Here is a 10,074-nt window from a genome sequence, read left to right as displayed (position 1 = left end):
AGGAGAAAACCAAAGCAGGGCTTATTGAGTTATGTGCTCCCTGATTTGCCTGGGCCTGGGAATAAGGTTGCAGGCTGGCAGCACTACCTCTCTGCCTTATCTAAATGGCCTGGATTGTCCCCTGCTGTCCCTCTGTAGAGCAGGATCTTATTACAGTCCCCCCAAACTTTTGTCTCCAGTTCCAATCGTGTTGTTTTATCATGTCCTGACAAGGTAATGGTCCAGGCTTTGGTCTTCCATTTGCATTTCCAAAGTCTTCCATTTACATGCTGACCATTGAAACAAAAAACAGGACTATGTAGCACTTTAAGACTATACTGACTGTTCTTAGACTTCCACTGCTTATCCTTAGACTTGGCAGAATGTGTGTGTGTATATATATATACATATAGATATATATACACACACAAAATTATATTCATGGCTAATAGTGATGTTTATTTTCAAGCAATTTTTTAGATTTTAGTGATTTTTAAATGTTCACAGTAGCAGGAAATGATGGGGGAGGGGTCAGAAACATTTAATGACAGGAAACATTGAGAGTCAAGCAGCATTTTTCTTAATTGACTTATCTTTAAATGTTATTATTGATGGAAATAGTGAAGTGTGTGTGTGTGTGTGTGTGTGTGTGTGTGTGGAGGGTGGGGGCACGGTAGATGAAACCCATAAGCACCATGAAATTTGGGGCAGTTTGGTATCCCAGATGTTGTGGTGCCTTACATGGCTGTGTGATTTGCCTATCAGTAGGGACAGCCCTGACAGCAGCTCCAAAGAGTTTTTTGCTTAGTCTCTATAGATATTAAAAATTGGATAAATACCCCCTTTGTTGGTTTCCGAACACGGGGGGGGGGGGGCAGGGGAGTTGTTTTCAGTTTCAATCAGTTCCCATTTGTATTGATGTTCCTTTTTTTTTTTTTTTTTAAGCTAGGCTGGATAGGGCATATGTGCTTGAAACGAGTCTCCTTGGGTGGTGAAGTAGCCCTTCACTGCCCCCTTGTGAGGTGATGCTGAAGTCACAGCATAGTTACACTTTTCTCCATGTGCACACACCTTCATCACCTGTGTGCATCTGGCCTTGGCTTTTAAGCTCAGTGCATTTCAAGCTTTCATAAATGATCTTACTTGATGTAAAATAACACCATGTGCAACTGGGTGGGTTAATTGCTTATTTTGCTGGGAGGGGGTTAAATCTGTTCTCCCCTGGGACTGCTTGGAGCCTGATTGTTGCAGGCCTAGCTAGATGTAAGGACCTGGACACGGGTGAGGAAAAAACAGCCGGTTTTGCACAAAAACCCGCGTAGCATCCACACCTCAAGCACGTTTTTGCGCAAGAAAATTTACAGCAGAACAGCAGAACAGAGGGTTTTTATGGTGTAGGTGTACCTCTTTCTATGAGGAATAACTCCTTTTTGCACAAGAAAAAAGGTGCGTGGGGATGCTCCACAGGGGTTTCTTGTGCAAAAAGAGCCTATCAGAAAAAGTACAGGTGCTTTGATGGCCATTCTGTGAATGGCCATCAGAACTTTCTTGCGCAAGAGTGTCCATGCAGTGTGGACGCTCTCTTGCGCAAAAGCGCATCACTTTTGTGATGTGCTTTTGAGGCGCGGACACATTTTTGCGCAAGAAGTCTTTGCGGAAGAATTTTTCCGCAAAAAGCTTCTTGCGCAAAAACCCTGAAGTGTAGACAAAGCCAATGTCTCTGCTAGTGGCAATAAGGGGGAATGCTCAAGGAACTACTTCCAGGGGACAAGGTAACAATGGATAAGCTAAGATGGAAATGTAAAGATGAGGTATAGAGAAAGGAACACATGGAGAGTGCATGGACATACATGCTGCCCTGGGATTGATTCCTACAAAGTGACTAAGCCAATTAAAAAATGTGTAATGCAATGTTCAGTAAATGTATATAAAGGAAGAAGTTTGTAGTGTAATTTTGGATGTGTCAGATGCCCTGTAAACCTCTTCCCCTCCCATATGCTTAAGTCTGATCAACTCAAGTGTAGTTTGATTGTACGCCAACAAAGAAACCTCAGTAAGGATTTCAGAGGTGAGCTGAGCTCTTAGGAACCAAATGGATAAGGTCTCAAAAGTCACCCCAACACACTCCTGAGTGGAAAAGGTCTCAGAAGCTACACCTACAGATATTGTCACTGTGACTCATACCTGCTCATCAGGAGCCGATAAGGTAGACACCCTGGCTACGTCTAGACTGTCATGATTTTCCAGAAATGCTTTTAACGGAAAAGTTTTCCGTTAAAAGCATTTTTGGAAAAGAGCGTCTAGATTGGCATGGACGCTTTTCCGCAAAAGCACTTTTTGCGGAAAAGCGTCCGTGGCCAATCTAGACGCGCTTTTCCGCAAAAAAGTCCCGATCGCCATTTTCGCGATCGGGGCTTTTTTGCGGAAAACAAATCTCAGCTGTCTACACTGGCCCTTTTGCGCAAAAGTTTTGTGCAAAAGGGACTTTTGCCCGAACGGGAGCAGCATAGTATTTCTGCAAAAAGCACTGATTTCTTACAGTAGGAAGTCAGTGCTTTTGCAGAAATTCAAGCGGCCAGTGTAGACAGCTGGCAAGTTTTTCCGGAAAAGCGGCTGATTTTCCGGAAAAACTGGCCGGTCTAGACACAGCCCCTTAGCATGAGGATCACAACCGAGCTTTAAGGGAAATGGCATTGGAAGGATTTAAGGGTTAAATATAAAGAAGTTAGTACCATTCTGGAGAAGTTAAATCTAAGGGAAGACCCTATGGACTCCACAGAGAATTATTAGGTGTAGACTGGAACTGGGTAAAAAAGGAACTCCAGAGAGTGGCCTTGGAAAGTAAAAAAGGAATGCTTGGCAGAGATTCACTGAATACCATAATTAAAATAATAGCTAAACACAGGAATGGTCTGTTAAATGCCACTGAAATAAAAATAAATAAATAAATAAAAAAGGACCTATTGGTAGAGCCCTGTGTGGATACAAAATTTGTATCCATATCTGCAAAAATGAGCCATGGATATCCGCATCCACATCTGCGGACATAAAGCAGATATCCACAGATTGACTGCAGGGCTCTAACTATTGTCTGCCATGGAAAAAATGTATCTTGTTTATTTCCCTAAGGCAAAGAAAATCCAATTCAAGGCAGCAATCCACAAGGATTATTTCTGGTGGCTAAAACTTCACAAACAAAGTGTGCCACCTTAAGGAATGAATGTAGAAAGCATAAAGAACAAATGAAAGCTGTAAAGAATCAAAAATACTAAATGGAAACAAATCCTAAAAGGTCAAGGAGAAAACAATTCTCCTTGCATTATTCATACAACCAATATAAAAAGGAGCTGTCCTTCAAGGACTGTATTTAGTAAGTGCAGCTTTGGAGGCAAAGTGTATTACATTAAATAAGTGTAAAAATAAACGTTAAAAAAGCTTAAAGCTGCCAAAATAGTTTGGCAAAGAAAAATCACTTTGGGAAATAAGTGAGCCATTTTTTAAAAAAGAAGCTTTTGCACAAATAAACCCTGCAAAGTTTGAGGGAAATTCAACAGCTGATGGTTGTACGACTGTTAAAAAGAATCTTAAAGTGTTTAAGAGAACGGTTTAATAATAAACCTGGGTCTGCAAGTGCAATTGTGCAGTCACACCTGGTGAAACCCTTAGCAAAAAACAAATAATACAAGGGGAGGGAAAACAATGTTCCCTCTAATTTGTTTCCATCCATGTACAGAGTAAATTTTATTATGTGCATGGAGGCATGTGCAGATGTGCACCACAAGTAGAAACACATGCTACTGGGTGTGGTTGCTCTGCTAATCAGCTGGGCGGTATTTGACTCCTTGGTGTGTAGCCACCTGTCCAAGTGCTCAGTGTACAGGGGGCACTGGAGGAGAGGTGACTGCTACTGCCACAATAATGCTTTTTCCCCTGGGAACTCTTTACAGCCATTCATTCTGAAGAAAATGGGTCTCTCCAGTGAATGTGTCTGTAAATGATCAATTTGTGCTGGCTGCTGCAGGCAAAGTAACAATCCAGTCTAAATGATTGGACTATACACGATTTAGTCAAAATCACTAAAAAGCAAATAGGGATTTCTATATGGCTTGACTCCTTCAAAATATACTAGCAGAAATATAGCCTGGGTACAAGCGAGATGGAGAGGGAACTTATAAGCAATGCAAGGGACATTAAGCAGCTCAAATAACAGGTTGATTCTCCTCCCAATCTTTTTTTTTCTTTTATTAACATTTAATTCAGCATCACAAAAGGGGCCAGAATTAGAGCCCATGGAGGGGTTTGAAGTAAACTGGATGGGAACAGCGATGTCCAATTGCCCAGGGCTTCTCCATGTCACTACACAAGGGCTATGTCTACACTGGCATGATTTTCTGGAAATGCTTTTAACGGAAAACTTTTCCGTTAAAAGCATTTTCAGAAAAGCGCATCTAGATTGGCAGGACGCTTTTCTGCAAAAGCACTTTTTGCGGAAAAGTGTTCATGGCCAATCTAAACGCGCTTTTCCACAAAAAAGCCCCGATCGCCATTTTCGCGATCGGGCTTTTTTGCGGAAAACAGTACTGTGCTGTTTACACTGGCCCTCTTGTGCAAATGATTTGCGCAAGAGGGCTTCTGCCCGAACGGGAGCAGCACAGTATTTCCGCAAGAACACTGACGATCTTACATGAGATCGTCAGTGTTCTTGCGGAAATTCAAATGGCCAGTGTAGACAGCTGGCAAGTTTTTCCGCAAAAGCAGATGATTTTGCGGAAAAATTTGCCAGTCTAGACACAGCCAATGTGGCACTGGAAGCAGGAGAGGACCAGTGGAGGTAATCAGGTAGGCATGGTGGGTACACAGCTGTTCAGATTACCCAGTCATTGATCCCCTGATGGAGCAAATGATTCCCTGTGGCCTTCAAGGCAACACAAATCAGTGGGACAGAATCACTGGACTTCCCTGCTCCAAACTCCAGCCCATGGGGTATATTTAGCCCAGGCTAAAGTTAACAAAGTGGCTTAGAATAAATCTAAAGGTAAATAAAATAGAATCTAATCTCCCATAATACTTTGGATGCAGCTGCAAGTTCCAGGGATCCTGTCTCTCTGCCCTGCCCTAGGCATGGGCTGACTGAGAGCCAAATCTGCAGTCTTCAGCACAGTATGGAATTTGTGAGTATGTCCTGGCCAGGTCCATATTGTGGGTCTGATCCTGCTTCCGGTGACAACCCCACTACACCCACACAGCATGGGCAGGAGCAGGTTGTGCCTCTGTAAGGAAAGTTCTTGTCTCATAGGCTTTGTAGCAGATTGCCAATAATCTTTGGCATCCAGGGAAGTGTCCGTGGACTTTGGGTTCTGGGTTACAACGGAGCCAGGAGCACTTGGCTCTTATCAGCAGGAAACGAGAGCATGGGTCACAGTTGCACAGCAGATCTGCCAAATTGCCTCATTTGGAATGAATTTGGAGGCAGAATTTAAGACCTGTGGCTTAGATGGAGACAGTTAAAATCTTACTCAACCCTAGGCAAGGTTTCACTCATTCATAATCTCATTGTTTTGACAGCCTTGACCATGTGCCCTCATTTGGCCAGAGGGGTCAGACACAGGGATTTCTGCACGCTATTCAGATCCTAGTGCAGGCTGATGATCTGAAAGGGGGGAGATTAAACTGTCACATAATTTTTTGCTAATTATCTTAACTAATAGTAAGCTCTTTGGGTCAGGGCCTGTGGTTTTTTTCTGCGTTTGTAAAGCATGCGGCATGTTTGGGATGCTGAAATATATAGATATAGCCGTGATCACTGACATGGTCTTTATCCCTGGTCCGGTATCCTGAGGAACTGACCAGTCCCGAATGAGGAAGTTTTCCGGATCAGGAGCTGGTGCTCCCAGCTGCCAAGACCCCTGTTGCTGGTTCAGATAGGCCCTGCTGTTGCTGCCCCAGCCATTCTCCTGGCCCCTCTGGCCACCAGCTTGGCAGGGTTCCCTGCTGCTAGACACCCAGCTGTGGGACCTCTCTGGTCCAGGAACATCTGTGGCTTTGTCAGACCACAGATGTTGCTGGAGCAGAGAGTCTCAGTTTAGGGAAGTTCAACCTGTTCGTTATTTTCACCCAGAATGCCCTACTGTCAAAGGCTCTGATCCCACAAACACATATTAGTGATGTAAATAAGTAACTGGAGCACCCTCCTCTCGTGGCACAGTATGGTGAGCCTGGCAGGACTGAGTGCCTGTTAAATTTACTCCTTTCTTTACTCACTGATTTTAATGGGACTAATTCACATGAGTGAAAAATCTCAGAGGGTTAGAAGTGTTAGTCTGTAATTTAAAAAACAACAAATAGTCTTGTGGCACCTTAGAGACTAATCAAACTGTAAAGAATCATGAGCTTTTGTGGTAAATTCCACTTCATCAGATGAATTGGAGTGGAAACCATGAGTGAAGTTGTAATTGCCAACAGGTGGATTTGAACCTGGGACCTCTGAAGCTTAGTGTAGGAGTCTCTACCGCTTGAGCTAAAAGCTAACTGGCTGTCAGCTGAGGCTGTAGAGGTCTCTTCTTAGCTGTTACTGTAAGTCAGCGGTTCCTAACCTTTTCCAGATGGGGACCCATTTTGGCTATTCAGGAAGACTTGGTGACCCAGGGCAATGCAAAAAATGTGTGAATGGCTCCTTAAGAGCCACCTGGGGAGACACCTCGTGACCTTTTTGAAATGTAATGGTGACCCACCTTTGGGTCCTGACCCCTTAGGTTGGGAAACCCTGCTGTAAGTGGTCTAAGTGTCACTGCATGGGACAGTGAACCACACACTAGGGCTACGTCTACACTGCAGAGTTTTTGTACAAAAACAACTGTTTTTGCACAAAAACTCACAGAGCGTCCACACTACAGGTGCATTTTTGTGCAAGAAAAAGTACAGTAGATCGTCAGAAGACAGGGCTTTTTGTGCAAGAGTTATTCCTCTTTCTACGAGGAATAAGCCTTTTAGCGCAAGAGCTCTTGCACAAAAAGGCATGTGTGGATGGACATTGGAAAAATGTCCTATTGGAAAAAGCACAGGTGCTCTGATGGCCATTCTGTGAATTCACAGAATGGCCATCAGAGCTTTCTTGCACAAGAGCGTCCATGGCAGTGTGGACACTCTCTCACGCAAAAGCACATCTCTTGCACAAAAGCACATGGCAGTGTGAATCGCTCTTGTGCAAGAACATTTGGTGGAAGATCTCTTCTGCAAAAAGTTCTTGCACAAGAAGCCTGCAGTGTAGATGTAGCCTAGGTGTGTGGGGTACAAAGGAACACGAAGTAGCATCAAATGCCAGCAATGCCCCTCTGCCATGTATATTGGCCAAACTGGACAGTCCCTACAGGAAAAAATTTATGGACGCAAATCAGATATCTGAAAAGGCAATACACAGAAACCTGTTGGAGAAGCTGCCCGGGCACTCATTAATGGATCTCGAAGTCAGTGTTGTTTCAGGCCAATTCCACAAGCCAAATACACAGGGAAGCCTTGCATCTTAAGAACATAAGAACGGCCGTACTGGGTCAGACCAAAGGTCCATCTAGCCCAGTATCCTGTCTGCCGACAGTGGCCAGCACCAGCTGCCCCAGAGAGGGTGGACCGAAGACAATGATCAAGCAATTTGTCTCCTGCCATCCCTCTCCAGACTCTGACAAACAGAGGCCAAGAACACCATTTTATCCCCTGACTAATAGCCTTTTATCTTACCCATTACAAAGATAGCTTCCCCAATTATCACCTCTAATATCATTAGCTCACAGACATTTACCTTCCCCCCTTCCCCTCCCTCCATCCCCCTTCTGTTCTGAAATTTGATTTGTCCTTTTCATATGTGTTCATTTTTTTAAATTGTATCCTTTGGTATATATGGTTGTGACAATTTTCTTCCACTATTTGATCTGAGGAAGTGGGTCTGGCCCACGAAAGCTCATCACCTATTAAACCATCTTGTTAGTCTTTAAAGTGCTACATAGTCCTGTTTTTTGTTTCAGCTACACCAGACTAACACGGCTACATTTCTACCACTAATCTACATGTTTTGGTAGTCTTTAAGGTGTTGCTAGACTATTAATTGTTTTTTACGTTTTTTTGAAGTAACATGAGTTAGTGCTTGCTAAATTGGCACCAAAATAACGGAGAGAAACAGAGCAGGACTACAGTAAGAAAAGGTGCGTGGAAGGAATATCAGTGAGGAGAACGGAGCAGGGTTTGCTAAATGAAGCTACATTATGGGCCTAATTCTCTGGACTTTTACAATAGTGTAAATCAGGAATCAGACCACTATGGCCAAGTATGTCCCAAGTGACCAGTGATTTGGACGCTTCCATTTCTGGATGCTCAACCTGGGACACTGTCAAAGAGCCTGACTATCAGAAATTGAAAATTAGGCCTGATTAAGCTGGCTGTAACTGAGCACCCAAAATCAGTAGTTTCAATTGAAAAATTTGGCTTCTGAATTTAAATTTTCCAACCTTTTTCACACTGTAGTGCAGGGATGTAGCTTGTAAGAGGCTCCCCTAGAAGCTGAGATCAGGACCCCACTGTGATAGGCACTATGCAAATACATCATGGCTACGTCTACAGTGGCCTGATTTTCCGGAAATGCTTTTAACGGAAAAGTTTTCCGTTAAAAGCATTTTCGGAAAAATCGCATCTAGATTGGCAGGATGCTTTTCCGCTAAAAAAACTTTTTGCGGAAAAACGTCTGTGGCCAATCTAGACGTGGATTTCCGCAAAAAAGCCCTGATCGCCATTTTCACGATCAGGGCTTTTTTGCGGAAAACAGTACTATGCTGTCTACACTGGCCCTTTTGCGCAAAAGTCTTTCGGAAAAAGACTTTTGCCCGAACGGGAGCAGCATAATATTTCTGGAAAAGCACTGATGATTTTACAGGAGATTGTCAGTGCTTTTCCGGAAATTCAAGCGGCCAGTGTAGACAGCCGGCAAGTTTTTCCGCAAAATCAGATGATTTTGTGGAAAAACTTGCCAGTCTAGACACAGCCCATAAGTCCCTGCCTCAAAGATCTGGCATTTTACCTGCACAAGGTGGACAAAGGATGAGCAGAAACTGGAAGCACAGTGAAGTGAAGTGACTTGCTTGAGATCAGCCACTGAACCAGAAATAGAACCCAGGTCTCTTGAGTCATAGTCTGGTGCCCCTCGGTAACATTATTTAGTTATTGTGTGTACAGTACTTTAAAGATGTAAAATGATTTTTATAAGTGCTAAGTTTTCACTACTTAGCTAAGTGGACAGAGGCTCTCAGAAATGTAGGCAGGTTTTTTATAGCTAAGTTTCAGAGAAGATGTGTTCATGTGGGGATGATTTAGTTGGGATTGGTCCTGTTTTGGGCAGGGAGCTGGACTCGATGACCTTCTGAGGTCTCTTCCAGCGCTAGGATTCTACGTGTGTTTCTGCAAAAACACCAAGAAGCCCTGTGGCACTTTACAGACTAACAGATGTATTAGGCATAAGCTTTTGTGGGCTGGAGCCCACTTTGTCCAATGCACGAAGTGGAAATTTCAATATGGCAGGGATGCCTGCACATGGAAAGACAGGTGTGTTACCTGGGTCTGAATGGAGACTGGGACTGGCTAGCTCACTGCAAGAAGTAATTTTCCTCCTTTGGGAATCTCACCTTCTTCTCAACTTTTAGGAACAGGCCACATCCACCCTGAGGCTACGTCTACACTGCAGGCTTCTTGCGCAAGAACTGTTTTACGCAAGAGTTCTTGTGCAAAAAGTCTTCCACAAGAGTGCGTCCACACTGCCATGTGCTTTTGTGGAAGAGATGTGCTTTTGCACAAGAGCGTCCATGGCAGTGTGGATGCTCTCTTGTGCAAGAAAGCTCTGATGGGCATTTTAGCCATAGGGCTTTTTTGCACAAGAAACCCCTGTTGCCTGTCAACACTGCCTTCTTGTGGAAGAGCTTTTGTGCAAGAGGGCTTATTCCTTGTGGGAAGAGGAATAACTCTTGCACAAGAAGCCCTCTTTTCTGATACTTTAATGTAAATATACTTGTGGAAGAACGCGTGTGCAGTGTAGATGCTCTGCAAGTTTTTGCGCAAGAA

Source organism: Pelodiscus sinensis, chromosome 20, assembly GCF_052426305.1.
Source record: "Pelodiscus sinensis isolate ZL-2025 chromosome 20, ASM5242630v1, whole genome shotgun sequence".
NCBI lineage: Eukaryota > Metazoa > Chordata > Testudines > Trionychidae > Pelodiscus > Pelodiscus sinensis.
Note: the sequence above shows the minus strand (reverse complement) of the source record.